Source organism: Rutidosis leptorrhynchoides, chromosome 10 (genome assembly GCF_046630445.1).
Source record: "Rutidosis leptorrhynchoides isolate AG116_Rl617_1_P2 chromosome 10, CSIRO_AGI_Rlap_v1, whole genome shotgun sequence".
NCBI classification, from domain to species: domain Eukaryota; kingdom Viridiplantae; phylum Streptophyta; class Magnoliopsida; order Asterales; family Asteraceae; genus Rutidosis; species Rutidosis leptorrhynchoides.
In genome coordinates this window covers 139,562,166-139,570,806 of record NC_092342.1, presented here as the reverse complement: position 1 = coordinate 139,570,806, position 8,641 = coordinate 139,562,166, and positions in this window count along the sequence as shown.

Below are 8,641 nucleotides of genomic sequence, written 5' to 3'. Positions count from 1 at the left end.
ACCTCCTCCACCCATTTCACTTATTCATTTCTTTTTCCTTTTCTTTTCATATTTCTCTCAAGAACCCAAACACCCATTTGATTCTAAGGGATTTTTGGAAAGGAAGAAGTGGGTTTTGATCTTTGGCGTAGTAGACAAGTTTGTTCCCCTCGTTCTTAGCTACGCGGTGATACTAGTGGTAAGCTCTAACTCCGAATTTCGTTTTTGTGTTCATCATTCAAATTTGGGGCTTTTGATTGTATGATTTCTAGATGGAACCCATTTAGTTGTTAATTGAAGATTAACACCAAGATTCGGGTTTATAAGTGTTAAAAGGCGGGTTTTGGGTTGGTTATTGATTTAACCATGTTTAAGACTTGAGAATGGTGTATAATCACTAGTATTAGTGATTATTGATGTATTGGAGACCTTTAGGGTTCTTGTGGTTGACTAATTTTGACTAGAGTCAAAGTTAGGGTTTATTGATGATTATGACCCGAATGTCAATTCGATGAGGTTTATAAACTTAAAATGGATTAAGTTGAAGTATAAAACCGAGTTAAATATGGTTTGGTGTCAAAACTTGTAATTGGTGAGATTTTGACTTTATGGGTCAAATTAGGTTTTAAGTGTCATTTTGGGCAAGATAGGTGTTTAACACCTATGTTTGGGTTTGATTGGCATATTAAGACCATTCTCACTTGTGTTAGTGATTATTGGTTAGTTTGGGCGCGGTTTGTGCTTGGAAGTGCATTTGGGTCGAAATTGCACTAGTTGTCAATTTGGGTTGATTTGTATATCCACACTAATTGTGTTACTTATTATGTGATAAATGGAATAGGTACATTCCATCGGCGATTGTGGATTATTCGGTGGCATTCCTCAAGGCGACAAGGTGAGTGTTAATATCCTATGTGCATATGTATGTGTAGGATGGGTGCGGGTCGGGTGAAGTGGTTCTCGGTTATAGAGCTCACTTCACATATAGGTGGATTTGATGGACTTGTGTATAGGCCTAATTAGCCCGGATGTGCGTTTTGGTTGACCACCTTTGGCGAGGTACACGTTTTGTGTGTACATTATCACACGTGATTGTGAATTGGATAACCCCAATGGCGAAGGGTTGATATTGAATTGTGATGTGTTTATTTTTATGAATGGATATGTGTTGTCCATGTTAGTGATATATGTGTCATACACTAAGGGTTTTACGAATGGATATGTGTTATCCAAGTTAGTGATATATGTGTTGTACGCTAACGGTTTTACAAATGGATATGTGATGTCCAAGTTAGTGATATATGTGTTGTACGCTAACGAATTTATGAATGGATATGTGTTGTCCAAGTTAGTGATATATACGTTGTACGCTAACGGTTTCATGAACGAATATGTGTTGTCCAAGGGTTAGTGATATATGTGTTATACACTAACGGTTGTTACGAACACCGATGGGAAATTCGAGTACCATTCCTTTGTGCGATTGGTTAACCTTGGGCGGTTTTATGCTCTGTTATATATATATATATATATATATATATATATATATATATATATATTAATGTATTGTTGTGATGTAGCTAACCCTCTGGGTGTAGCTTATTGGCGTTGTTCACATCGTCGTTAGTGACTTACTTTATGGTTGTTGTTACTAGCTTGTTGCTTAGTGATTATACGGTATGCTTAGCTTAGCTTGCCTTTATGCTTAGATGCTCCGATATGCGGTATTTGATTATTTGTGTGGCGTGTCCATTTTATGCATATATATGTATGTAGTATATTCTCACTCACTAAGCGTTAGCTTACCCTCTCGTTGTTTACATTTTTATAGATTTGCTTGGATGCGGTGGCTCGGGTAAGCGTGGGAACTAGTGGACTCGCGTAGTTGCTTTAGAAGGCTTGCTTTTGGATTTGATTAGGATTGAGTAGCGTATCCTCAATCGACATGCTCGGCTTTATTTTGTGTTAAAAACCATGTGGTTGAAATCTTGAATTTTGTACGAAAGTCGTAAAACGGCCGATGTGGGTCCGGTCTCGTAAAACTCATTTTATTATTGGAACGTGTTAGTTTTAACTAATATAAAATGTTGTGAAAAGCGTTTGGTCTAAAAGTGTCAGGAAGCAAGAGATCTTTTTGGCAAAAAAGAAAAAGTTGGACAGGCCGTTTTGGCGCGCCGTGCAGGTCAGTGGCACGCCGCGCCACTATGCTGTACAAAAATATTTTTTTTTATTTTCATATTTCGATTGCATATGGGTTGGGTTGTTACAAAAATGTATCACGATGTGAAAGAGTTTTATTGGTGGCCTAATCTAAAATCTGACATTGCTGATTATGTGAGCAAGTGCCTTACTTGTTTGAAGGTTAAGGCCGAGCATCAAAAGCTGTCTGGTTTACTTCAACAGCCAGATATTCCATAGTGGAAGTGGGAATGTATCACTATGGATTTCGATACTAAGTTGCCCAAGACTTCAAACGGTAACGATACTATTTGGGTCATAGTGGATTGTCTCACTAAATTTGCACATTTCTTACCGATCAAGGAAACCGACAAGATGGAGAAATTGTCACAACTTTATATCAAGGAGATTGTCTCATGTCATGGAGTCCCTATCTCAATCATTTCTGATCGCGATAGTCGATTTATTTCTAGATTTTGGAAAACTTTGCAATCTGCTCTTGGAACTCAACTCGACATGAGTACGGCTTATCATCCGCAAACTGATGGTCAAAGTGAACGAACCATTCAAACGTTGGAAGATATGCTTCGTGCTTGTGCTATCGATTTCGGCAAAGGTTGGGATAGACACTAGCCTTTGCTGAATTTTCTTACAACAACAGTTATCACTCAAGTATTAAGGCTGCACCTTTTGAAGCCTTATACGGACGAAAATGTAGATCTCCACTATGCTGGGATGAATTAGAGGACAGACAGTTAACTGGTCCTGAAATCATTCATGAAACCACGGAAAAGATCGTTCAGATTAAGAAATGATTAGAAACCGCCCGCAGCCGACAGAAGAGCTATGCTGATAATCGTCGAAAAGATTTAGAATTCCAAGTTGGTGATAAAGTCATGTTGAAAGTATCCCCTTGGAAGGGCGTAGTTCATTTTGGTAAACGAAGCAAATTAAGTCCACGTTATGTTGGACCTTTCAAGATTATTGAAAGGATTTGTCATGTGGCATATCGATTAGAATTACCCACTGAGCTTAATAATGTGCATGATGTATTTCATGTCTCGAATCTTAAAAAGTGTATTGCTGATGACACACTTGTTATTCCATTGGATGATATCCGCATTGATGATAAAATGCATTTCGTTGAAGAACCGATAGGGGTTATGGATCGTGAGGTTAAAGGCTTGAAACAAAGCTCTATTCCTATTGTTAAGATCCGTTGGAATTCACGAAGAGGCCCCAAGTATACCTGGGAACGTGAGGACCAGATGAAGCAGAAATATCCTCATCTTTTTCAAATCGCAGATGCATCTGAGAAGTCTTCCTGAAACCTCGGGACGAAGTTTAAATTAACTGGGAGGTACTATAACAACCCTCAATTTTCCATCCTATAATGACTAAAATGCCCTTAGGGTTTTCATTTGTCCTTCTGTGTATTTGAATTAGGGTTGTTATCCATTTACAACGAATGAACTATAGTTAATACTTGTATTAAATGATCATAACTATTACTCAAACCCTAACCCTAATTATTAAATATAAACCTTAAACCCTAGTTCTAATGAAATGCCCCGTTCATATACATTATAAACGATTCACAATAGTTGATTACGTCGCGAGGTATTTGACCTCTATATGATACATTTTTCAAACATTGCATTCGTTTTTAAAAGACAAACTTTCTTTACATTTAAAGTTGACGGCATGCATACCATTTCATAATACATCCAACTATATTTAACCTAATAATAATCTTGATGAACTCAACGACTCAAATGCAACGTCTTCCTAAATATGCCATGAATGACTCCAAGTAATATCCTTAAAATGAGCTAATGATTTCTTTAATACCTGAGAATAAACATGCTTTAAAGTGTCAACCAAAAGGTTGGTGAGTTCATTAGTTTATCATAAATAATCATTTCCAATAGTATAATAGACCACAAGATACTCGTATTTAGAAAACAATATGTGCAGGTCTACTCCTGCTGTAAAATTATTCATATGAAGAACACCGGAACCTTTCAAACAACTCACCAACGGTAGCTAATGCGTGCGTGCAATGAAAAATCATCTCACTGTGGTAGTTAATACAATATAATTTTACAACGGGAGCTAATGCGTGAGTGCAATGCAAAATATCTCTCCGAGGGTAGCTAAAAAGGGAGCTAATGCGTGCGTGCAATGACAAAATCATCTCTCCGTTACTAATTACAAATTCAAATACAATACAATACAATACAATACAATACATCGGGAGCTAATGCGTGCATGCAATGCAAAATCATCTCGCCGATGGTAGCTAAAACGGGAGGTAATGCGCGCGTGCAATGACAAAATCATCTCTCCGTTACTAACTACAAAATCGAACCATTTCGGGAGCTAATGTGTGCGTGCAATGACAAAATCATCTCACCGATGGTCGATAATACAATCTTTATAGAAATCGAACCTCTGAATCCAAATAATTCTGTCATAGAATGTAGTTTTGAATATTTGTGTCTATTTCGTCAAACGTTTATAAAAGCAGTTCATGTATTTCCAGTTCAAAAATATATCTCAAAGGCATTTAATAAAACAGTTATAAAAACAGGGCATGTATTCTCAGTCCCAAAAATGTAAAGAGTAAACGGGGAGCAAATGAAACTCACAATATGATATTTGGTAGTAAAAATATGCATACGACGATACTGAACAATGCAGGGTTGGCCTCGGATTCACGAACCTATATCATTTGTATATATATTAATATACATAATTGAAATCGAACAATTGTATATATAAAATTATTAATTATATCCTTTTTATATTAATAATATATATTTGTTTCATATATTTATTTTGTACACACAAAAAAATAAATTTTGTTATGTTATATGTATTAAATATATTTATATACAATTATCATTTATTTGTTAAAGTAGTATTTTAAGATAATATTTTAAGTGATAACAATAATAATAATGATAATAATAACCATCTTATTACAAGTGGTAATCTTAATAATAATACTTCCGTTAATAATAAAAATTCTAAATGTTACTAATACTAATATTAATGATAATTATAATAGTTTGTATTATTTTCATATCAACAATAATAATAATCCTAATCATAATAAAAAATCAATATTAATAATACAATAATAATACTATTAATACTTAATGATATTACTTAATAACAAAAATATAATCAAAAATGATAATAAAAATATTAATCATGGTAATTATGTTAACATAATAATAATGATAATACTTATATTAGTCGTTAATAAATATAATAGTAATAATAATAATAATAATAATAATAATAATAATAATAATAATAATAATAATAATAATAATAATAACAACTAATACTTAGATGACAAAATTTATAATAATAAATACATTAATAATGTTAATAATAATAATAATGGTTATATTACTTATAATCATGGTAATAACAATAATAATTATAATAGTATTAATAATTAGTAATAATAAAAATAATAAATAATAAAAATAATATTAATAACAATATTAATAATAATAATAAGAATAATAACATTAATAATGGAAATAAAATTAAGAGTATATACCCTTTGAAAGTTTTTCTAAAAAGAAATGCCTCAAACGAGAATCGAACCCGAGACCTCCCGAATAACCGCAACCCCTTAAACCATCAGGCTGTTGCCTGTTTTTTTGTTTTATAAAACCACTTAATTTATGTAACTCGTATATCTGTGTTTCCTACATCTTCTTCTTCCTCTTAAACTATGATCGACCAGTGATGAACCCTATTAAATAACGAGTTGATTTTTGGATTTCATAACAAAATATAAGCATTTGTAATCTTTATTTCAATTTAATAAACACTTGAAAAGGAATAAAAAAATTCCAATTTAAGCTGCTGCCGTCGCTGCTGTGTAAAAAAAATAAATTTGATTTTGAATTGGGTAACGTTTTAAGCAAAAGTTCCTACATGAACTAGTTTTCAAATCGTGTATAGAAACTTATGGAATCATTAATTGCTCCATAAACTCAAAAACAAAATCGAATTTTGCCAAGAACACATTGGTTGACTTTTTGAAATATAAGTTTGACTCGTTAATTAGTAATCAATTTGAGGAATTGAGCCTTAAAATTTTACAGAGAGTTTAAATGAAATATTTCTAACATCATCACATTAACAGATTTTGAAAACTCACATGAATTCGATTCATTGATCATACCATACACGAACAGAAGAACGGGTCAGTTTCTTGACCTTTCAAATTAATTAAAACAGATAATAGAAGATGATTCAAAAAAATATAGATAATGGAAAATCGAAGGAATCTCCTTTATTAATAATATGAGTCTATCGATTGATATAGATGGAGGGATGTTGACAGGTTCTCACAAGTGTAATAGCAGATAGGATAAAAAAAATGCCGGGTACAAAATTACGCGAGATAGACCTGCTTCTATATATAAAATTTTAATTTTAATAATTAAATAATTATATTAATATTAATAATAATCTTGATATTATTATTAATAATAATAAACATACTAATAATAATAATAATAATAATAATAATAATACAAATATATAAAGAATAACTAATTTCTGATAATAATAATAATATTTATAAAAATAATGCTAAAAATAATGCTAATAATGATGATATTTAAAAATGTTAATAATTAATGATAATATTCATAATATCATTTATAAGATAATAATATTAATACAATTTAAAATAATAATAATAATAATAATAATAATAATAATAATAATAATAATAATAATAATATGATGATAGTAATAATAACAATAAGGATAATTTTAATAATGATAATAAAAATGATAACAATATTAACAATATTAATAATACTACTAATTATAATAATATTAATGTTATCAATAAAATTGATAATGATAATAATATAACAACTCTACATAACAAATTTCATTTTTATATGTTATATATAATAATATTATTAATACAGATATTACTATTAATGTTTATTTTAATGTACGTGATATAGCAATTATATTTTAATTTATAAGTAAGCTTAATATGTTAATATTATATCTTATTAACTATGTAAAATTTAATAATCATATACCATATGATAACATTTATCGAACATTTAATATTTTAACTTATAAGAGATTTTATTATGTTTATTTTACATTCTATTAACTATGTAATACTTAACAACTATCTACTATATATAATAACATATATTAATTATTTATATATATTACAATATATATATATATATATATATATATATATATATATATATATATATATATATATATATATATATATATATATGAAAATAATTATACATAAAATCATATATTTATCTATAGATTTATTTTAAATTACACTTAATAGTTTTGTATCTTATTTTACATATTTAATTCTAGTATTTAAATTATATTATAGAATTTTAATTTATTACAAAGACTTACATTTATATATATATATATATATATATATATATATATATATATATATATATATATATATATATATATATATATATATATATATATATATATATATATATATATATATATATACATATTTATTTACAAACCAATGTTCGTGAATCGTTCGGAATAGTCAGAGGACAAATATATTCATGTAAACAATTCCAAAAAATTTGTGACTTAACATTACAGACTTTGCTTATCGTGTCGGTATCATGTAAGTTTAAAGTTTAAATTTGGTCAAAAATCTCCGGGTCATCACAGTACCTACCCGTTAAAGAAATTTCGTCCCGAAATTTGATCGAGGTTGTCATGGCTAACAATAAAAATGTTTTCATGACGATTATGAGTTGATAAGTAGAATTTTATTACCATAGTGTAATAAGGATAAAATAATTCGAATATTCGAAGAGTACGAATGAAGCTATCACAAAAGAGTGAAATAAATAAATAAAGTTTCGTCTTAACTTTTGACATTGTCTTGGTTGAATTCTGAAATTCAAGGAATTAAAGAAAGTCTTCGAAATCTATAAGATTTGATTCTTCGGTGAATAAGGAAATTAAGATCTCTATAATTAAATACGGTGATCTGCTTCGATTACCCTGTCTGATATTTCCATTATAAATTTACTTTTTTTCCGTTCCATTATTTTCACCATTCCTATACTTTCTTTCTTAGTTCATATATCCAAAAGATTGTGAAAATGCTTAATCCAGTTCTAGTCCTTGATATTTTCCTAATTATCATTTCTGTCATCCTTCTTTTCAATCTTCCACCAAAAAAGTCTGTTTACTTGGGGTGATACTATTCTTAATTTTACTATGTCTTTATGTTGCTATTCGTATTAATATCCACGGTTTGTAGCCTCCTTGTTGTTATTGGACTTTATATTTTCTCTAATATTTTGGAGCTCTTTGCCTTTTTATTCTCTTGTCGACCTCTAGTAAGGCGAGTAATGGTCCAGAATTCGTAGGTATAGAGTTTCGAATGACTATAATATTCTAAGTAGAG